The sequence below is a fragment of the Nerophis ophidion genome, linkage group LG04, assembly GCF_033978795.1.
Source record: "Nerophis ophidion isolate RoL-2023_Sa linkage group LG04, RoL_Noph_v1.0, whole genome shotgun sequence".
Taxonomy (NCBI): Eukaryota; Metazoa; Chordata; class Actinopteri; order Syngnathiformes; family Syngnathidae; genus Nerophis; species Nerophis ophidion.
In genome coordinates this window covers 12,560,966-12,584,965 of record NC_084614.1, presented here as the reverse complement: position 1 = coordinate 12,584,965, position 24,000 = coordinate 12,560,966, and the positions used below count along the sequence as shown (strand labels likewise).

Genomic DNA, 24,000 nt, shown 5'->3' with positions numbered 1-24,000 from the left:
ACATATACCTTTTTACCTTTTAAATTCCTTCCTCTTCTTTCCTGACAATTTAAATCAATATTGAAGTGTTGTTTTTTTTATTGTAAAGAATAATAAATACAATTTAATTTAATTTTTCATCTTAACTTCTGTTTTTTTGACGAAGAATATTTTTGAAATATTTCTTCAAACTTATGATTAAAATAAAAATAAAAAATTCTGTCAAATCTAGAAAATCTGTAGAATCAAATTTAAATCTAATTTCAAAGTTTTTTGAATTTCTTAAAAAAATTTTGTTCAGGAAAATCTAGAAGAAATAATGATTTGTCTTTGTTAGAAATATAGCTTGGTCCAATTTGTTATATATTCTAAAAAAATGCAGATTGGATTTTAACCTATTTAAAACAGGTCATCAAAATTCTAAAATTAATCTTAATCAGGAAAAATGACTAATGATGTTCCATAAATTATTTTTTTAATTTTTTCAAATAGATTCAAATTAGCTACTTTTTCTCTTCATATTTTTCGGTTGAATTTTGAATTTTAAAGAGTCGAAATTGAAGATAAATTATGTTTCAAAATTTAATTGTCATTTTTTCGTGTTTTCTCCTCTTTTAAACCGTTCAATTGGGTGTTCTTTTCATCATTTATTCTCTACAAAAAACCTGCCGTCAAAGGAAAAAAAATGTACGACGGAATGACGGACAGAAATACACATTTTTTTGTATATACGGATTTATTTATTAAAGGTAAATTGAGCAAATTGGCTATTTCTGGCATTTGATTTAAGTGTGTATCAAACTGGTAGCCCTTGGCATTAATCAGTACCCAAGAAGTAGCTCTTGCTTTCAAAAAGGTTGCTGACCCATTGATGTTATAAATACAAATATTTATATATCTAGAAAAGGTGGTCCTAAAGAGGTAGGCATTTTTCGGAGGTCTCAAGAAGGTAACAAATACAAGAATGTGTGTGTTTGTGTGTGTGTGAGTGAGTGTGTGTGTGTGTCCTTGAGCACGGGTGTGTCCAGATGAAGCATTGTGCTGGCTGCGCTTCAAAAAACAGAAAGAAGACCTGCTCTTCATCTGATGCCTCTACAAAGGACTTGCGGCACCACAGGAGCGTGTGTGTGTGTGTGTGTGTGTGTGTGTGTGTGTGTGTGTGTGTGTATGACAAAGTGCAAGAGGACAAAGTTGCAGATGTTTGATGCTGAGGCCACAAGATGCTCAAGTTACCGCCTGACTTCAGTGGCAGCACACAGGAAAGCAACACATTTTATGCAGAAAAACACACTAAGGTCGCACACAAGCTGCAACACAACGGAATGTATTGAAAAAAAAAAAAAAAAAAGGACTTCACCCGTTTCCCTGCCAGCCGACAGGAAGACTTCAGCGACGCACAAAAGGCTGACAAGACAACGGCCGGTAGACAAAAAAGAAAAGAGGAAGACAAAAAGCTTCAGTCTGTATTTTGTGTGAAGGAAGTGTGAGTCTTTCAACACAACAACGCACAATGCACTGAAAGGAAGTCGGCACTCACTTGCGTGACAATAGCAGCGTGTTTGCTACACAAACCATGATTAAAACATCATGCAAAACAACTATTGCAACCTGCTGTTGTGCGTTTGCACGATTGTACTAAACAATCGTTATACTTTCTCTGAGCCAGGGGTGTCCAAACTTTTTCCACTGAGGGCCGCGCACTGAAAAATCAAAGCAAGCGGTGGCCATTTATTTAAAAAAACAATCCAATATATGTACAAAAAATATACATTCAGGCCTCCGCTCAGGCTTGATCCCGGGGACCCCAAAGGGTTTTGGTAAAAATAAAATTCTTAAAATGTGTCATTATTCAGTATTATTATTATTCAAGTTCTAAATGTTTGGATCAGTGGTTCTTAACCTTGTTGGAGGTACCGAACCCCACCAGTTTCATATACGCATTCACCGAACCCTTCTTTAGTGAAAAATTAAAGTTTTTTTTTTTTTTCAAATTCAAGACAAAGTAGTATGTTTTTGGTAACATATTCTAAATAACAAAGACTTAATTTACAGTTATTTGGACACTAGGGGAACACATTTTAAATCAGGGGTCGGGAACCTTTTTGGCTGAGAGAGCCAAAAAGCCAAATATATAAAAATATATTTCCATAAGAGCCATATCATATTTTTTTTTTAACACTGAACACAACTAAACATGTGCATTTTTAAGTAAGACCAACATTTCTAGAGTATAATCTTTGTAATAATATTGTTATTCTGAAGCTAACTGTGGAGGGGGCGTGGCCTGCGGGCCTGCAGCGACAGGTGCGTAGATGGCCCACCTTGGCCTTATTATCTAATCACCTGTCGCTCTGTTATTAGCAGCAGCCAGGAGGAGAGACTGGGTTGGGGCTGGAAATACAATTGCTGGAAAGCAACTGAGAGACTTATTGAAAAATAAAACAATATTCCATCCATCCATCCATCTTCTTCCGTTTATCCGAGGTCGGGTCGCTGGGGCAGCAGCTTAAGCAGGGAAGCCCAGACTTCCCTCTCCCCAGCCACTTCGTCTAGCTCTTCCCGGGGGATCCCGAGGCGTTCCCAGGCCAGTCGGGAGACATAGTCTTCCCAACGTGTCCTGGGTCTTCCCCGTGGCCTCCTACCGGTTGGACGTGCCCTAAACACCTCCCTAGGGAGGCGTTCGGGTGGCATCCTGACCAGATGCCCGAACCACCTCATCTGGCTCCTCTCGATGTGGAGGAGCAGCGGCTTTACTTTGAGTTCCTCCCGGATGGCAGAGCTTCTCACCCTATCTCTAAGGGAGAGACCCGCCACCCGGCGGAGGAAACTCATTTCGGCCGCTTGTACCCGTGATCTTATCCTTTCGGTCATCACCCAAAGCTCATGACCATAGGTGAGGATGGGAACGTAAATCGACCGGTAAATTGAGAGATTTGCCTTCCGGCTCAGCTCCTTCTTCACCACAACAGATCGGTACAATGTCCGCATTACTGAAGACGCCGCACCGATCCGCCTGTCGATCTCACGATCCACTCTTCCCTCACTCGTGAACAAGACTCCTAGGTACTTGAACTCCTCCACTTGGGGCAGGGTCTCCTCCCCAACCCGGAGATGGCACTCCACCCTTTTCCGGGAGAGAACCACGGACTCGGATGGCTCTCATGTCGGTGCTTGGGGGTCTGAAGAACCCCCAGGAGGGCAAGCCCCACACTAACCAATAATAAATAAATAACTTCTTACCATTAACGCAACTTCTTGAACAGGTGCGGTAGAAAACGGATGGATGGATTAAAAATGCATGAGAATGTTTTATATTTTGAACGTTATTTTTAACACTGTGATTACAAGTGGAATTATTCATTACTTATCGTGTTAAGCAATGTCAGCTCAGATTTATCCGAGAGCCAGATGCAGTCATCAAAAAAGCCACATCTGGCTCTAGAGCCATAGGTTCCCTACCCCTGTTCTAGGTAATAAAGACTTAATTTAGAGTTATTTAGTTAGGGTTAGGGGTTCTATGGCCATGCCCAATAAGGCATCAATAAGTACTTAATAATGACTAGTTAAGAGCCAACATGTTACTAATTTGCATGTTAATAAGCAACTAATTAATGGTAAATATGTTCATACCTGCGCTGGCTTCCTGTGCACTTAAGATGTGACTTTAAGGTTTTACTACTTACGTATAAAATACTACACGGTCTAGCTCCATCCTATCTTGCTGATTTTATTGTACCGTATGTCCCGGCAAGAAATCTGCGTTCAAAAGACTCCGGCTTATTAGTGATTCCTAGAGCCCAAAAAAAGTCTGCGGGCTATAGAGCGTTTTCCGTTCGGGCTCCAGTACTCTGGAATGCCCTCCCGGTAACAGTTCGAGATGCTACCTCAGTAGAAGCATTTAAGTCTCACCTTAAAACTCATCTGTATACTCTAGCCTTTAAATAGACCTCCTTTTTAGACCAGTTGATCTGCCGCTTCTTTTCTTTCTCCTATGTCCCCCCCTCCTTTGTGGAGGGGGTCCGGTCCGATGACCATGGATGAAGTACTGGCTGTCCAGAGTCGAGACCCAGGATGGACCGCTCGCCTGTATCGATTGGGGACATCTCTACGCTGCTGATCCGCCTCCGCTTGAGATGGTTTCCTGTGGACGGGACTCTCGCTGCTGTCTTGGATCCGCTTGAACTGAACTCTCGCGGCTGTGTTGGAGCCACTATGGATTGAACTTTCACAGCATCATGTTAGACCCGCTCGACTTCCATTGCTTTCGGTCCCCTAGAGGGGTGGAGGTTGCCCACATCTGAGGTCCTCTCCAAGGTTTCTCATAGTCAGCATTGTCACTGGCGTCCCACTGGATGTGAATTCTCCCTGCCCACTGGGTGTGAGTTTTCCTTGCCCTTTTGTGGGTTCTTCCGAGGATGTTGTAGTTGTAATGATTTGTGCAGTCCTTTGAGACATTTGTGATTTGGGGCTATATAAATAAACATTGATTGATTGATTGATTGATACTAAAGTGTTACCATGGTTTGTTTTTTTTACTGGTGCACAAAATGAAGCGTGCATAAACATCACCTTGTTCAAAAAACAAAACCAACACAGTGCATGAACTCATAACAAATCACACACCTGCAAATCAGCCAGCTGATAGGGCGAAGTTTGTATTTACACGATAAGTCGGGTGTGTTTTGACGTCCGCCGAACCCCTGAGGGCGACTCACCGAACCCTTAGGGTTCAATCGAACCCAGGTTAAGAACCACTGCTCTAGATCAACATTAGGTCTATCTGCCAATATGACGTTTTTAAAGATTTAAGTTGTATGCTTTTTTTAGTCAAAGAAAACCATGTTTTTTTTTATGGAAAAAAAACATCCATCCATCCATTTTCTAGTGCTTATTCCCTTTCAGGGTCGCGGGGGGCGCTGGCGCCTATCTCAGCTACAATCGGGCGGAAGGCGGGGTACACCCTGGACAAGTCGCCACCTCATCGCAGGGCCAACACAGATAGACAGACAACATTCACACTCACATTCACACACTAGGGAAAAAAACACAAAATATGCAATATTTTCACCCAATAAAATTTTTAAGTAGAATATTTGAGATTATATAATAATTGGAGCCGTAAAAAGGTCAACAACTTATAACACCGTTGATTTTAATTCACAATTTTTTGTGCAATGACACTTAAAAACAAAACACACTGATCCAACGGGGTCCTACTCATTAAAGTGTTAAAAAAAATTTTTTATATATATATATTTTTGTACTGTTTACTTTTAACACAATGGTCTTGAGATCAACTTCAGATCTATTCGTAAATTCTAAGTTTTTTTGTAGTTTATGTTTTTTGTTTGTTCGTTTTAGGCCCTTTTTGAAAAAAAAAAAAAACAGCTCAGGTTTTTATATGGCAAACACAAAATATCCAACGTTTGCCCACAAAAATATCAATCAATCAATCAATGTTTACTTATATAGCCCTAAATCACTAGTGTCTCAAAGGGCTGCACAAACCACTACCACATCCTCGGTAGGCCCACATAAGGGCAAGGAAAACTCACACCCAGTGGGACGTCGGTGACAATGATGACTATGAGAACCTTGGAGAGGAGGAAAGCAATGGATGTCGAGCGGGTCTAACATGATACTGTGAAAGTTCAATCCATAATGGATCCAACACAGTCGCGAGAGTCCAGTCCAAAGCGGATCCAACACAGCAGCGAGAGTCCCGTTCACAGCGGAGCCAGCAGGAAACCATCCCAAGCGGAGGCGGATCAGCAGCGCAGAGATGTCCCCAGCCGATACACAGGCGAGCAGTACATGGCCACCGGATCGGACCGGACCCCCTCCACAAGGGAGAGTGGGACATAGGAGAAAAAGAAAAGAAACGGCAGATCAACTGGTCTAAAAAGGGAGTCTATTTAAAGGCTAGAGTATACAAATGAGTTTTAAGGTGAGACTTAAATGCTTCTACTGAGGTGGCATCTCGAACTGTTACCGGGAGGGCATTCCAGAGTACTGGAGCCTGAACGGAAAACGCTCTATAGCCCGCAGACTTTTTTTGGGCTTTGGGAATCACTAATAAGCCGGAGTCTTTTGAACGCAGATTTCTTGCCGGGACATATGGTACAATACAATCGGCAAGATAGGATGGAGCTAGACCGTGTAGTATTTTATACGGAAGTAGTAAAACCTTAAAGTCACATCTTAAGTGCACAGGAAGCCAGTGCAGGTGAGCCAGTACAGGCGTAATGTGATCAAACTTTCTTGTTCTTGTCAAAAGTCTAGCAGCCGCATTTTGTACCAACTGTAATCTTTTAATGCTAGACATGGGGAGACCCGAAAATAATACGTTACAGTAGTCGAGGCGAGACGTAACAAACGCATGGATAATGATCTCAGCGTCTTTAGTGGACCGAATGGAGCGAATTTTAGCGATATTACGGAGATGAAAGAAGGCCGTTTTAGTAACGCTTTTAATGTGTGCCTCAAAGGAGAGGGTTGGGTCGAAGATAATACCCAGATTCTTTACCGTGTCGCTTTGTTTAATTGTTTGGTTGTCAAATGTTAGAGTTGTATCATTAAATAGAGGTCGGTGTCTAGCAGGACCGATAATCAGCATTTCCGTTTTTTTGGCGTTGAGTTGCAAAAAGTTAGCCAAATACCTCCAAGTAGAATATTTAATGTGACGTAATTGGAGCCCTGAATAGGTCAATAATTCATAATGACATTGATTTTGATTCATTATTATTTTTTAAAGAAAGAAACAGCCTGCATGGCAGCTTTGTGTTATTACAGTAAACATTGCAACATGTTCCTGATACATTTTACATTTGCTCTTTTATACAACTTCTTATGTTTTAATTGTTTTCCATAGTACTTTTAAAATGTGCCGTGGGGCCGTTAAAAAAGGACCCGCGGGCCGCAAATGGCCCCCGGGCTGCACTTTGGAGACCCCTGATCTAAGTGCTCCAATTGGAATTTGTGCGACGTCAGCGGAGGATCCATACGTGGTAGAAATATAACCAAGCATCCTTGCACACGACATGCCATCTTTAGTCCAAGTGGGACCGGATCGGACGTACCACAACGTTGTTGTAGTGTGTATGTAAAGGTAGAGAGTGTCACAAGTACAAACCCCGTTTCCATATGAGTTGGGAAATTGTGTTGGATGTAAATGTAAACAGAATACAATGATTTGCAAATAATATTCAACCCATATTCAATTGAATGCACTACAAAGATAAAATATTTGATGTTCAAACTCATTAACATTTTTTTTTTTTGCAAATAATAATTAACTTAGAATTTCATGGCTGCAACACGTGCCAAAGTAGTTGGGAAAGGGCATGTTCACCACTGTGTTACATCACATTTTATTTTAACAACACTCAATAAACGTTTGGGAACTGAGGAAACTAATTGTTCAAGCTTTGAAAGTGGAATTCTATTCCATTCTTGTTTTATGTAGAGCTTCAGTCGTTCAACAGTCCGGGGTCTCCGCTGTCATATTTTACGCTTCATAATGCGCCACACATTTTCCATGCCTGGACTGCAGGCGGGCCAGGAAAGTACCCGCACTCTTTTACTACGAAACCACGCTGTTGGAACACGTGGCTTGGCATTGTCTTGCTGAATTAACCAGGGGCGTCCATGTTAACGTTGCTTGGATGTCAACATATTTTGCTCCAAGCATTAATGGTGCCTTCACAGATGTGTAAGTTACCCATGCCTTGGGCACTATTACACCCTCATACCATCACAGATGCTGGCTTTTCAACTTTGCGCCTATAACAATCCGAATGATTATTTTCCTCTTTGTTCTGGAGGACACCACGTCCTCTGTTTCCAAATCTAATTTGAAATGTGGACTTGTCAGACCACAGAACACTTTTCCACTTTGCATCAGTCCATCTTAGGTGATCTCGGGGCCAGCCAAGCCGGCGGCGTTCCCGGGTGTTGTTGATAAATGGGTTTTGCTTTGCATAGTAGAGTTTTAACTTGCACTTACAGATGTAGCGACCAACTGTAATTACTGACAGTGGTTTTATAAAGTGTCCCTGAGCCCATGTGGTGATAGCCTTTACACACTGATGTCGGTTTTTGATGCAGTACCGTCTGAGGGATCAAAAGTCCGTAATATCATCGCTTACGTGCAGGGATTTCTCCAGATTCTCTAAACCTTTTGATGATTTTACGGACCGTAGATGGTAAAATACCTAAATTCCTTGCAATAGCTCGTTGAGAAATGTTGTTCTAAAACTGTTTGACAATTTGCTTACAAATTGGTGACCCTCACCCCATCCTTGTTTGTGAATTACTTAGCATTTCATGAAAGCTACTTTTATACCCAATCATGGCACCAACCTGTTCCCAATTAGCCTGCATGTTGGCATGTAGCTCAAATAGCTACATGCCACATGTAGCTCACAAAGCTATGTTAATATTGCTAAATAAGCATGTTAAAATGTAATATTAGCATTTAGCTAACATGGCTATGTTAATATTGCTAACTTAGCATGGCAAAATGTAATGTTAGCATGTAGCTCACATAGCTATGTTAATATTGCTAAATAAGCATGTTAAAATGTAATGTTAGCATGTAGCTCAGAAAACTATGTTACTGTTGCTAACCTAGCATGTTAAAATGTAATGTTAGCATGTAACTCTGATAGCAATCTGAATATTGCTAACTTAGTATGTTAAAATGTAAGGTTAGCATGTAGCTCACAGAGCAATCTTATTATTGCTAACTTAGAATGTTAAAATGTAATGTTAGCATGTAGCTCACAGAGCAATCTTATTATTGCTAACTTAGAATGTTAAAATGTAAAGTTAGCATGTAGCTCCCATAGCTATGTTAATATTGCTAACTTGGCATGTTAACAGTAATGTTAGCATGTATCTCACAGAGCAATCTTAATATTGCTAACTTGGCACATTAAAATGTAATGTTAGCAAGTAGCTCACAGAGCATTCTTAAAATTGCTAACTTAGAATGATAAAATGTAATGTTAACATGTAGCTAACATGGCTATGTTAATATTGCTAACTTGGCACACTAAAATGTAATGTTAGCATGTATCTCACAAAGCAATCTTAACATTGCTAACTTAGCATGTTAAAATGTAAGGTTCGCATGTAACTCACAGAGTTTCAACTTGCACTTACAGATGTAGCGACCAACTGTAGTTACTGACAGTGGTTTTATGAAGTGTTTCTGAGCCCATGTGGTGATAGCCTTTACACACTGATGTCGGTTTTTGATGCAGTACCGCCTGAGGGATCACATTTCTGTAATATCATCGCTTACGTGCAGTGATTTCTTCAGATTCTCTGAACTTTTTGATGATTTTACGGACCGTAGATGGTAAAATCCCTAAATTCCTTGCAATAGCTCGTTGAGAAATGTTGTTCTAAAACTGGTGACCCTCGCCCCATCCTTGTTTGTGAATTACTTAGCATTTTTTTGGGAAGATGGTTTCCTGTGGACGGGACTCTCGCTGCTGTCTTGGAGCCACTATGGATTGAACTTTCACAGTATCATGTTAGACCCGCTCGACATCCATTGCTTTCGGTCCCCTAGAGGGGGGGGGGGGGTTGCCCACATCTGAGGTCCTCTCCAAGGTTTCTCATAGTCAGCATTGTCACTGGCGTCCCACTGGATGTGAATTCTCCCTGCCCACTGGATGTGAGTTTTCCTTGCCCTTTTGTGGGTTCTTCCGAGGATGTTGTAGTCGTAATGATTTGTGCAGTCCTTTGAGACATTTGTGATTTGGGGCTATATAAATAAACATTGATTGATTGATTGATTTTTATACCCAATCATGGCACCCACCTGTTCCCAATTAGCCTGCACACCTGTGGAATGTTCCAAATAAGTGTTTGATGAGCATTCCTCAACTTGATCAGTATTTATTGCCACCTTTCCCAACTTCTTTGTCACGTGTTGCTGGCATCAAATTTTAAAGTTAATGATTATTTGCAACAAAAAAAACAAGGTTTAAGAGTTTGAACATCAAATATGTTGTCTTTGTAGCATATTCAACTGAATATGGCTTGAAATGGATTAGCAAATCATTGTATTCTGTTTATATTTACATCTAACAGTATTTCCCAACTCATATGGAAACGGGGTTTGTACATAAATAGAAAAAGTACAGTACACACACACACACACAACCTCCTGCGCCTCGGGCTAACGAGGGCGAGCGGCCCCCGAGGAGGAAGTGGGCGTTTGCCACCAAAAGAGGAAAAGAGTCAGTCGCCGCACACAAAAAAAAAAAGAAAAAGATGTCGGCGAGAGGAAAGTTGACATCCTCAGCTGTGATGTCATGTGTCAAATATACGGCGGGCGCTGAAAGGGGCCGTCTGTGCGCGTGCAGCTGTGGGCCCCGCCCTGCATGCGGGCCACGTCTGCACAAAGTTTGCACTGTGAGTCACGGCCCGGCTAAAAAAAAGCTTCACTTCAGCGTGAACATCAAACATGATCAAAATATCTAATCTTCCCCGATGAAAAGGCGCTCAAACGATCGCTTTTCAAGTTTTTACACTTAAAAGGCAAACGGGCTTCACTACACATCTTAAAATAAAGCAATTTTCCGCCAATCAGTTGCAGATGAGGGAGGTGTAAGTTTGCTTCAATGTTGTTTTTCTTCAATGAGTGTCGGCGAAAGGGACAAGCGGTAGGAAATGGATGGACGGAGTATGCTAACCTAGCATGATAGAATGTTGCATGTTAAAATGCAATGTTAGCATGTAGCTCACATCCATCCATCCATTTTCTACCGCTTATTCCCTTTGGGGTCGCGGGGGGGGGCGCTGGTGCCCATCTCAGCTACAATCAGGCGGAAGGCGCGGTACACCCTGGACAAGTCGCCACCTCATCGCAGATGTAGCTCACATAGCTATGCTAATGTTGCTAGATTAGCATGTTAAAATGCAATGTTAGCATGTAGCTCACATCCATCCATCTATTTTCTACCGCTTATTCCCTTTGGCGTCGCGGGGGGCGCTGGTGCCTATCTCAGCTACAATCGGGCGGAAGGCAGCGTACACCCTGGACAAGTCGCCACCTCATCGCAGATGTAGCTCACATAGCTCTGCTAATGTTGCTAACTTAGCATGTTTGATTGATTGATTGATGTTAAAATGTAATGTTGGCATGTAGTTCACATAGCTATATTAATATTGCTAACTTAGCATGTTAAAATGTAATATTAGCATGTAGCTCACATGGCTATGTTAATATTGCTAACTTAGCATGGCAAAATGTAATGTTAGCATGTAGCTCACAGAGCAATCTTATATTGCTAACATGGCATGTTAAAATGTAATGTTAGCATGTAGCTCACATGGCTATGTTAATACTGCTAACTTGGCATGGTAAAATGTAATGTTAGCATGTAGCTCACATGGCTATGTTAATATTGCTATCTTGGCATGGTAAAATGTCATGTTGGCATGTAGCTCACATAGCTATGTTAATATTGCTAACTTAGCATGTTTAAAATGTAATATTAGCATGAAGCTCACATGGCTATGTTAATACTGCTAACTTGGCATGGTAAAATGTAATGTTAGCATGTAGCTCATATGGCTATGTTAATATTGCTATCGTGGCATGGTAAAATGTCATGTTGGCATATAGCTTACATAGCTATGTTAATATTGCTAACTTAGCATGTTTAAAATGTAATATTAGCATGAAGCTCACATGGCTATGTTAATATTGCTAACTTAGCATGGCAAATTGTAATGTTAGCATGTAGCTCACAGAGCTATCTTATATTGCTAACATGGCATGTTAAAATGTAATGTTAGCATGTATCTCACATGGCTATGATAATACTGCTAACTTGGCATGGTAAAATGTAATGTTAGCATGTAGCTCACATGGCTATGTTAATATTGCTATCTTGGCATGGTAAAATGTCATGTTGGCATGTAGCTCACATAGCTATGTTAATATTGCTAACTTAGCATGTTTGAAATGTAATATTAGCATTAAGCTCACATGGCTATGTTAATATTGCTAACTTAGCATGGCAAAATTTAATGTTAGCATGTAGCTCACAGAGTAATCTTATATTGGTAACATGGCATGTTAAAATGTAATGTTAGCATGTAGCTCACATGGCTATGTTAATATTGCTAACTTGGCATGTTAAAATGTAATGTTAGCATGTAGCTCACATGGTTATGTTAATATTGCTAACTTGGCATGGTAAAATGTAATGTTAGCATGTAGCTCACATAGCTATGTTAATATTGCTAAATAAGCATGTTAAAATGTAATGTTAGCATGTAGCTCAGAAAACTATGTTACTGTTGCTAACCTAGCATGTTAAAATGTAATGTCAGCATGTAACTCTCATAGCAATCTTAATATTGCTAACTTAGCATTCTAAAATGTAATGTTAGCATGTAACTCACATAGCAATCTTAATATTACTAACTTAGTATGTTAAAATGTAATGTCAGCATGTAGCTCACATGGCTATGTTAATATCGCTAACTTAGCATGTTTAAAATGTAATGTTAGCAAGCAGCTCACAGAGCAATCTTGTATTGCTAACTTGGCATGTTAAAATGCAATGTTAGCATGTAGCTCACATAGCTATGTTAATGTTACTAACCTAGCATGATGTTAAAATATAATGTCAGCATGTAGCTCATATGTCCATGTTAATATTGCTAACTTAGCATGTTGAAATGTAATGTTAGCATGTATCTCACAGAGCAATCTTAATATTGATAACTTGGCATATTAAAATGTAATGTTAGCATGTAGCTCACATAGCTATGTTAATATTGCTAACTTAAGTTAAAATGTGATGCCAGCAAATAGCTCACAGAGCAATCTAAATATTGCTAACTTAGCATGTTAAAATGTAAAGTTAACATGTAGCTCACATAGCAATCTTAACATTGCTAACATGGCATGTTAAAATGCCATGTTAGCATCTAGCTTACAACGCAATCTTAATATTGCTAACTTAGCATGTTAAAATGTAATGTTAGCATGTAGCTCACATGACTATGTTAATATTGCTAAATTAACATGTTAAAATTTAATGTTAGCATGTAGCTCACATAGCAATCTTAACATTGCTAACTTAGTATGTTAAAACATATTGTTAGCATGTGGCTCACAGCTGGGACTCGTTATCTAATCACCTGTCGCCCTTCTCAGCAGCAGCCGGGACGAGAGACGGGGTTATGAGTTAATGGTGAGTGGAGGCATGAGAGCGAGAGACAATTTTCCACACTGCTTATGAAATTAAAAGACTTGTTCCCTCAGACTACCGGGCTCACGAAATATCTTTGTGTCAGAAGAATCCAAAGGACATTTTGGACAATTCCATGCTGCCAACATTGTGGGAACAGTTTGGAGCGAGCCCCTTACTCTTCCAACATGACTGTGCACCAGTGAACAAACCAAGGTCCATAAAGACATAATGACAAAGTCTGGTGTGGATGAACTTGACTGGCCTGCACAGAGTCCTGACGGGTTCACCTTTAGGATGAATTAGAATGACCAAAGTCAGTGTGTGACCTCACTAATGCGCATTTGGAAGAATGGTGGAAAATTCATATAAAAATACTCCGCAACCGTGTGGACAGCCCACTTAATATTGAACCCTATGTGTTAGGAATGGGATTGCACTTCAAGTTCATATGTGAGTCAAGGCAGGTGGCCAAATACTTTTGGCAATATCACCGCTGCTGAACAAACTATCACGCAGGTGTGACTCTTCTCCATCACGTCGCTTTCATGCAAACCAAACACGCGGCGAAGAATCTTCCGGAACACCTCCAGGTAACATCTTTTATTCAGCGCCGCCATCCGGAAAAAAAAAAAAAAAAAGGAATAATCCACTTTCCTTGTGATATTTCAAGTCAATGCAGGCACACACACACACACCAGCCAGCATATGTGTGTGTGTGTGTGTGTGTGTAGTCTCCATGTTATTGCGTCACTCCCTGGCCCCGCCCACCATCCGTCACCAAGCAGAAATGCAAATTAGGTTGTAAAACTCTCATGGAGGGGTCACAACCTGCGACGCTAACATCAATAACAGGAACAAGAAAACGCGCTTCAAGGTCGTACGGCGACCGCCCGGACCTGAGTCAGCGTTAAAAAAAAAAGGGGAATATTTACCATCGCTTTCACAACGCTGTGTTGTGTTCACGGATCACAAGCATACACTGCCGCAACATGGCCGACATTTCACCACGTCATTTGAAAAAGTTGGGACGAGATTACATCAGGGGTCAGCAACCTTTTTGAAAGCAAGAGCTACTTCTTGGGTACTGATTAATGCCAAGGGCTACTAGTTTGATACACACTTAAATAAATTGCCAGAAATAGAAAATTTGCTCAATTTACCTTTAATAAATAAATCTATATATGTAAAAAAAAAAGGGTATTTCTGTCTGTCATTCTGTCGTACATTTTTTTCCTTTTACGGAAGGTTTTTTTGTAGAGAATAAATGATGAAAAAAACACTTAATTGAACGGTTTAAAAGAGGAGAAAACAGGAAAAAAATGAAGATTTAATTTTGAAACATAGTTTATCTTCAATTTCGACTCTTTAAAATTCAAAATTCAACCGAAAAAAAGAAGAGAAAAGCTAGCTATTTCGAATCTTTTTGAAAAAATGAAAAAAATAATTTATGGAACATCATTAGTCATTTTTCCTGATTAAGATTAATTTTTAGAATTTTGATGACATATTTTAAAAAGGTTAAAATCCAATCTGCACTTTGTTAGAATATATAACAAATTGGACCAAGCTATATTTCTAACAAAGACAAATCATTATTTCTTCTAGATTTTCCAGAACAAATTTTTAAAAAGAAATTCAATACTTTGAAATTAGATTAAATTTGATTCTAAAGATTTTCTAGATTTGCCAGAATATTTTTTTTTTTAATTTAATCATTATAAGTTTGAAGAACTATTTCAGAAATATTCTTCGTCGAAAAGACAGAAGCTAAAATGAAAAATTAAATAAAAATGTATTTATTATTCTTTACAATAAAAAAAACAATACTTGAACATTGATTTAAATTGTCAGGAAAGAAGAGGAAGGAATTTAAAAGGTAAAAAGGTATATGTGTTTAAAAATCCTAAAATCCTTTTTAAGGTTGTTTTTTCTCTAAAATTGTCTTTCTCAAAGCTATAAGAAGCAAAGTAAAAAAATAAATGAATTTATTTAAAGAAGTGAAGACCAAGTCTTTAAAATATTTTCTTGGATTTTCAAATTCTATTTGAGTTTTGTCTCTCTTAGAATTAAAAATTGTCGAGCAAAGCGAGACCAGCTTGCTAGTAAATAAATAAAATGTAAAAAATAGAGGCAGCTCACTGGTAAGTGCTGCTATTTGAGCTATTTTTAGAACAGGCAAGCGGGCGACTCATCTGGTCCTTACGGGCGACCGTGTTGGTGACCCCTGAATTACGACATCACATATAATATACATACTAATTAAATCAAAAGTTAGTACAAATAATAAAAAAAGATGATATACTACTCATAAAACATACAGTCGTGGTCAAAAGTTTACATACACTTGTAAAGAACATTATGACATGGTTGTCTTGAGTTTCCAGTCATTTCTACAAGTCTGTTTTTTTGTGATAGAGTGATTGCAGCAAATGCTTGTTGGTCATAAAAAACATTCATGAAGTTTGTTTCTTTTATGAATTTATTATGGCTCTATTGAAAATGTGAGCAAATGTGCTGGGTCAAAAGTATACATACAGCAATGTTAATATTTGCTTACATACCGACAGCCATCAGACTGTATAATGCATATGTTCCTTTTTGACTGTACTTAAATGTAGAATAGACTGTATTTATATTATTCACACGTGAATAATGCTGTATAATAGACTTTATGTATATTATTCACATGTGAATAATGCTGTATAATAGACTTTATGTATATTATTCACATGTAAATAATGCTGTAAAATAAACTGCATGTATATTATTCACATGTGAATAATGCTGTAAAATAAATTGTATTTATATTATTCACATGTGGATAATACTGTATAATAGACTGTATTTATACTATTCACATGTGAATAACACTGTATAATAGACTGTATATGTATTATTCACATTTGAATAATGCTGGATAATATTGTATTTATATTATTCACATGTGAATAACACTGTATAATAGACTGTATTTATATTATTCACATTTGAATAATGCTGTATAATACTGTATTTATAGTATTCACATTTGAATAATGCTGTATAATACTGTATTTATAGTATTCACATGTGAATAATGCTGTATAATACTGTATTTATATTATTCACATGTGAATATTGCTGTATAATACACTATACTATTCACATGTAAATAATGATGTATAATAGACTATTTATACTATTCACATGTGAATATTGCTGTATAATAGACTGTATTTATACTATTCACATGTGAATAATGCTGTATAATAGACTGTATTTATACTATTCACATGTGAATAAGACTGTATAATAGACTGTATATATATTATTCACATTTGAATAATGCGGTATAATAGACTGTGTGTACATTATTCACATGTGAATAATGCAGTATAATAGACTATACTATTTACTTGTGAATAACACTGTATAGTAGACTGTATATATATTATTCACATGTGAATAATGCTGTATAATAGACTGTATTTATACTATTCACATGTGAGAAATACCCAAGTGTTTATTGTTTATTGTGAGCGAACTGCGGTGCTGAATTTCCCCCAGGGATCAATAAATTGCTTTCTATTCTATTCTATTCATGTCCTTTGGCCAGTTTCACTGCAATAAGGCGCTTTTGATAGCCATCCACAACCTTCCGCTTGAGTTTTCGACCACTTTTCTTGACAAAATTGGTGCAGCCGTGACATTATGTTCTTTACAAGTGGATGTAAACTTTTGACCACGACTGTACATAATTAACAGGAAAAAATCTTTATTAACTTCTAAAAGTATGGCCGGCAAAGTTAACCCTAATATCCTTTAACGTCACTATTTTGTGCGCCATATACCGGATTTTCTAATCTGTAGAGCGTACCGGCATTTAAGCCGCACCAACCAAATTTGAGAAAAATTTTACATTTTTCCATATATGAGTCACACAGGACTAAAAGGCGTAGATATACATGTTGTGAAATGAGTTTTTCACACAAATATTTAGTACATGTTTTTTTACATACCGTAATTGTTCCCGAACAGTGTTTGTAACATGGCAGTAAGACGGCTGATCAAACAAAACAGAAGTCATGGTCATGGACCCACTAGCTGCAGAAGCTAACTTTCCAATCACCTAAACAGACTCAATAACTCCACGGTGACGTTTTGGTGAATTCACAATGCTGAGACCATCCGAAAAGAATGCCATTGTAAGTTGAAAAGACCAACACAGACACTCGTAAACGTGTTAGCATATTAGCTAATGCTAACAAACGTAGCTTAATTACACCATGATAGCACGTACAAATAAATATGCATGAAAACACTCCTACAGACGACACACATGGGACGGTTTAGTAAGTAAGAATTGTTTTAGTTATATTGTAAAACTTACGAACGTTGCTTGGAGTGGTGAGTCCATACGAGTAGAAACGCTACAGATGAGTGCGGAAGCTAGCTCTCCAGTCAGTTTAACAGACTCAATAACTCCTCGGGGACGTTTTGGTGAATTTACAAAAGAGAAACAATCCAAAAAGAATGCCATTGTAAGTTACTAATACCAACACGGACACTCGTATACATATTAGCATATTAGCTAATGCTAACGAATGTAGCTTGATTTAATTATGATAGCCTGTAAAAATATGCATGAAAACTCTCCTACAGACAACACACATGGGACGGTTTAGTAAGTAAGAATTGTTTTAGTTATATTGTAAAACTTACAAACGTTGCTTGGAGTGGTGAGTCCATACAAGTAGAACCGCTACGGACGACCGTAAGACAGAACGGCACTTCCACTTCCGGTTGAAAGATCTGTCCAAACAGTAAGAGTTTGGCGTAAAGATAGCGTTACAACAATAACAATACAATAAAACAATAACACACCTTTTAAATATCTTTGCATGTTCTTTTTTTGTTTAAACTATTTGCGTTATGGTCAGGGTTTCCAGCAGCGCTTTGTTGTTTAGGCGGCCGCCTTAACAACAAAGAGCGACCGCCTAAACTAAAGTCTTGGGGGGAAAAAAAAGAAAAAATATATATATATATTTTTTGTCCTGTCCAGCTTCTCAGGCAAATCATATAATTGATGTAGATTCTCATCGCTCAGATTTACTTTACAAAAGAGAAGTCTAGGATACTTTTTTTAATTTACGGAAAAAATATCGAGATATATATTGCATATTGCCATTCAGCATGCGGAGCGGAGAAAACAAAACCAAAAATTGTAGGCTTCTTCACGCGACGAAGCCGGCCTACTTCACAACAGTCCGTAGTCCATTGCCCCCTAGGCAGCGATGAGATGGAGACGCCCACTTCCCTCTGAGGAGATGAGTACACCCCCTTATTGCCGCACCGTTTTATAATCAATATATACTGTATTTCCTTGAATTGCCGCCGGGTAGATAGTATGCGCCTGCCTAGAATTTCTGCCGGGTCAAACTCGTTTTGCAAAATATTATTTTTATAAGCACATGTTTAGAATTACTGCCGGGTCAAACTCGTTTCGCCAAATAATTAGCATATGCCTAAAATTTCTGCATGGTCAAACTCGTCACGTCACGAGTGACACCTCACCTGTCATCATTTTCAAAATGGAGGAGGCTGATTTCAATCATTTGAAATCGCATAAATGGAAGAAGATTAAGAGCTATTCAGTAGGATTTAAGGTCCAAGCTATTGAATATGCTAAAAAGAACAGTAAGCAGCTATGTTTTATTAATATACCGTAGCTGCGTGTGTCAAATATGAGTCATTAAATGACTCCCGCCTCCTAGTGGTAGAGGGCGCTAGTGATCCTTCTTGCAACTACCCGGCTGCAGAAGAAGTGACAACAAGCAGCGTTCGTTTATTTTTTCCTCTCGCTTGCACTTTTAACATGGAGGATTACATATCTAAAACAAAACAGTTTTCTAAACTGGACTTTCAATCGAAGCAGGAGGTAATAAAGGAAGATCTCCATCGAGACAGAGAGACTTTTAAAACTGAAGAAAGATAAGGAAGACGTCTATAAACAAGTTATGGATGCTTTTGATCAGAAGGAGCTGCGCATGGACTTCATTTATAAGTAAAGGTAAGACCATAATGACGTTTTTTTTAATTAAATGTGCTTTTCATGATGGTATCCTCACATCACACTCAAATTTATAAGCGCAGGCCTAAATTTACCGCATGCCTTTGGTAAGCGCCGGAGTGAAAAGGGGTTTTAAATTAATTAGCGCCCCGGCAGCAATTCAAAGAAATAAGTTTGTTTTTTTTGTTTTTTTTTACACCCCTACGGTGTATAGTCCGAAATATACAAAAATACATCGGGAGAATCGGTTTGAATCGAGAATCGATTCTGAACCGCATCGTCAACGCGGTAATCGGATGGAACCGGCCAAAGAGTCACACCTCTGACACAACAGTCGCATGTTTGTCTATTAACAAAATAAAAGCCCCGCCATGTTCCTGCTGATAGGAAGGTGTGGGAAAGGCTTACGAGCGAGGATGTTTGACACTTCCTGTCTCCTAAGTGGCCAAAGTGGACAATGGAGTTGGGGGAAGGAAAGACATTAGGCAGCAATAAAGCATGCGGTGCTGGGAACTATACTCATTAAATCTAATTGCCACACACACACACACACCATTAATCATGGCGGTGTGTGAGTGCTGCACTTCAGGTGTTACATAAGGGGACCATGAAACATGCCTCAGCGTTATTTCCCCCCCTGACTAATATACACAACACCTTTCAAAATAACACATTGTCCTCCCCCGTTATGTAAGTGGTGCATCAAGGTCAGCACAAAGAGCTGCGGAGAGACAAAAACACAATTAGTTGTTTACCCTGGGAGCCTTTACGCGCTAGTGTGTGTATGTGTGTTCTTGTATTTCTACCCAACTTGAGGCACGACGAAGGAAACGTGGCTTCCATATGAGGAGGTGTGACATAAATCATGGTCCCAATAACCTTGCATCTAATAGAGAATGTCTCATTTGCACCCCTGCTGGTGTTGTCTAGCAAAATGAGGGTGCTCCCAAAAAGGATTTAAATTTCATTCCGCACACTTGTTATTTCATATGTTGGCCAGGGGGGGAGCACTTCAATTTTTTACTCACACTTGTTATTTCATATGTTGACCAGAGGGGGAGCACTCCAATTTTTTACAAACACTTATTTCATATGTTGACCAAAGCGGGGAGCACTTTTTCAGCACAGTCCCAAACATTACAGGGAGAGGGGTGAGGAAAACATATTCAGTGTAAAACCAGAGGGGGGGGGGGGGCTCAATAGCCATAGCACACACAAGCAAGTTACAAAGAATACACAAGACTTGCAACAGAGTCAATGGGAAAAATCCCCTCCTTTTGGGGAGCACCCTCATTTTGATGGATGCCACCAGCAGGGGTGCAAATGAGACATCCTCTATTAGATGCAACGTTATTGGGACCATGATTTATGTCACACCTCCTCATATGGAATTTGGGACCATGATTTATGTCACACCTCCTCATATGGAATTTGGGACCATGATTTATGTCACACCTCATCATATGGAATTTGGGACCATGATTTATGTCACACATCATATGGAATTTGGGACCATGATTTATGTCACACCTCATCATATGGAATTTGGGACCATGATTTATGTCACACCTCATCATATGGAATTTGGGACCATGATTTATGTCACACCTCATCATATAGAATTTGGGACCATGATTTATGTCACACCTCATCAAATGGAATTTGGGACCATGATTTATGTCACACCTCCTCATATGGAATTTGGGACCATGATTTATGTCACACCTCATCATATGGAATTTGGGACCATGATTTATGTCACACCTCCTCATATGGAATTTGGGACCATGATTTGTCACACCTCCTCATATGGAAGATACTTTTCCTTCTTCATGTCTCCAGAAGGGTAGAAATACTAGAACACACACACACACACACCCATACCCACACCCACACCCACACACACACAGGGGTGAGACAATGGAGCTATAGATGTGTTACCATGACTTCCTCCTCCATCCAACCAAAAAGCACCATTCATCCCCGCCTCGGTCACATGACCCGAACTTGGGATGGCGAGCGCCCTGAAGCGTGGCCTCGGGGTCTCCCGTCATTGTCGCTGCCGATGATCAGCGGGTGGAAAGGGGCGGGGTTTCGAGTAAATGGCACGCAGGCTCCCGGCTCAGAAATACTTCATTAGTTTCTCCCTCCCCAACCCCAAAGATTCAAAGCTGAACATCAACATTTCATCAGATTTAAAAGTATTAATTGCGTTAAAAGTACCATAGCAAAGTATTTTTAACTATTAGAGATGTTAGCGTCAATGATGGAACATAGCATCGTGATGCTTCGCTAATTAGTTGTGTGTGTGTGTGTGTGTCCAAGAAGTACTGTTGTGTACTTGATCCACTTTTCACACACTGCAACTGTGCACTTGCCCAACGTAATAGACGTCACATACACCAACGTCATATTAAGTTGGAGGACAAACGTAAACTACAGGTTGACATTACATTTTAGCATCATGCCAGGTTAGCAACATTATGTGAGCCACGTGCTAATGTTACATTTTGACATTGTGCAAAGCTAGCAACACTAGCGTAGCTATGTGAGCTAATATTATATTTTAACATCATGTAAGGTTAGCAACTCTAGCGTAGCTATGTGAGCTAATATTGCATTGTAGCATCGGGCAAGGATAGCAACATTACCATAGCTATGTGAGCTAATATTGCATTTTAGCATCGTGCAAGGATAACAACACTTTATACTTTAACATCAGGCTAAGTTAGCAACATTAGCATAACTATGTGAGGTACATAATGACTATTTAACATCATGTTCAGTTAGAAATAGCAACATAGCTATGTGGGCTAAATGCTAACATTACAATTTAACATCATGCTGAATGAGCTACATTGTAATATAATTTAATATCATGCTAATTTAGCAACATGAACATAGCGATGCAAGCTAAATGCTAATAATTATTTGACATTGTGCTAAGTTAGCGACATTAGCATAGCTTTATGTGAGCTAATGTTAAGTTAGCAACATTAACTACAAGCTAGCGTCACGTTTTAACGTCATGCTAGCCCAGCATATTACTACCTCTGTAACAAAGGCCGTGTTTTTAAAGGCCTACTGAAAGCCACTACTAGCGACCACGCAGTCTGATAGTTTAAATATCAATGATGAAATATTAACATTGCAACACATGCCAATATGGATGGCCGCCTTAGTTTACTAAATTACAATTTTAAATTTCCCGTAGTTTCTTGATGACGCGTATGACACGTGACGTCAAGGATTGTAGCGGACATTTTGTTCCAGCCCGAACCCACCAATAAGTCGTCTGCTTTAATCGCATAATTACACAGTATTCTGGACATCTGTGTCGCTGAATCTTTTTCAATTTGTTCAATTAATAATGGAGACGTCAAAGAAGAAAGATGTAGATGGGACGCGGTGTATTGCAGCTGCCTTTAGCAACACAAACATAGCCGGTGTTTCATTGTTTACATTCCCGAAGGTGAAGCTTTACTGTGGAACAGAGCGGTCAAGCGAACATGGTTCCCGACCACATGTCAACCGGCAGGTTTCGGTGAGAAAATTGTGGTAATAAGTCGGCTCTTACCGTGGACATGAGCGGAGCTTGCGTCGTTCCTCGTGCACCTGTCAAAGAGACAGCTGCGGACTCTGTTGCCTCCTCTGACCGGCAGCCCCTGAACGTGGGATGCTTCCACCATGGAGGAGGGGAAAAAAAACCTCAGCCCGGCCCGACCGGCTGCCTTCGCTTCGCCTCGTCGAGAAACGTGGCTTCCCTCAGAGACACTGGCGGTCGCCACACCCCTCCGACTTTCAGGCACCATATAATCTCACTAAAACACTAGTAACACAATAAGAAGAAAAGGGATTTTCCAGGACTGTCCTAGTGAATGTGTCTAATAACATCTGAATCGCTCCCACTGCCCTGTCTTTTTTATTTATTTATTTATTTCTAGTCCGTAACTCTCACTTTCCTCATCCACAAATCATTCATCCTCGCTCAAATTAATGGGAAAATTGTCGCTTTCTCGGTCTGAATCGCTCTCGCTGCTGGTGGCCATGATTGTAAACAATGTTCAGATGTGAGGAGTTCCACAACCCGTGACGTCACGCGCAGATCGTCCGCTACTTCCGGTACAGGCAAGGCTTTTTTATTAGCGACCAAAAGTTGCGAACTTTATCGTGGATGTTCTCTACTAAATCCTTTCAGCAAAAATATGGTAATATCGCGAAAAGATCAAGTATGAAACATAGAATGGACCTGCTATCCCCGTTTGAATAAGAAATACTGGTACCAATTTCAGTAGGCCTTTAAGGCGTGCAGTGAAGCCTGAGAAAGGACGTCATGAAAATCCTTCACTATTAATAAAAGTAACTTCAATGTAATAATGCGTCACCAGACACAGCGTGCAACACATTTCTATTATTCATAAGCTGTGGTTCCACTGGTCCAGATGACACGGGGTCGCCTGCCATATGGCCCCCAAGGGGCCCCATTAACCCCCCAGCATATGACACAAAGAGGAATAAACCTCCGCACACGCCTTGGGTTCAAAGCCCTATCCTGACTCAGCGTTGCCCCTTGAGGTAAAAACTGACATTACAGACTACACAAGACCCTAACCCCCCCTTTTTGTCACCAAGGTCTGGCATTTTCCAAGTAGCCCTCGGGGATCTTTACAGCCCTCATTAGGGGTTCACGACCCCGGCCAACACGGTGTTTACCATCATTTCATTAACGACTCAAAAGCTTCCTGT

The 24,000-nt window shown here is 39.6% G+C and overlaps 1 protein-coding gene across 3 annotated transcripts in view; it reads right to left on the bottom strand.

The window, feature by feature from the left end:
• Window positions 1-24,000, bottom strand: part of elmo1 (engulfment and cell motility 1 (ced-12 homolog, C. elegans)) — a 214,730-nt gene that overhangs the window by 152,141 nt on the left and 38,589 nt on the right. The window contains exon 2 of one of the 3 annotated variants that reach the window (XM_061897073.1): window positions 17,907-17,996. The exons of 1 other annotated variant lie outside the window; for it this stretch is intronic. The gene's annotated coding sequence lies outside the window, so the exon portion shown is untranslated. Of the gene's footprint in view, window positions 1-1,336; window positions 1,356-17,906; window positions 17,997-24,000 lie in introns of those variants that run through there. One more of the 3 variants, XM_061897074.1, reaches the window with a different exon arrangement.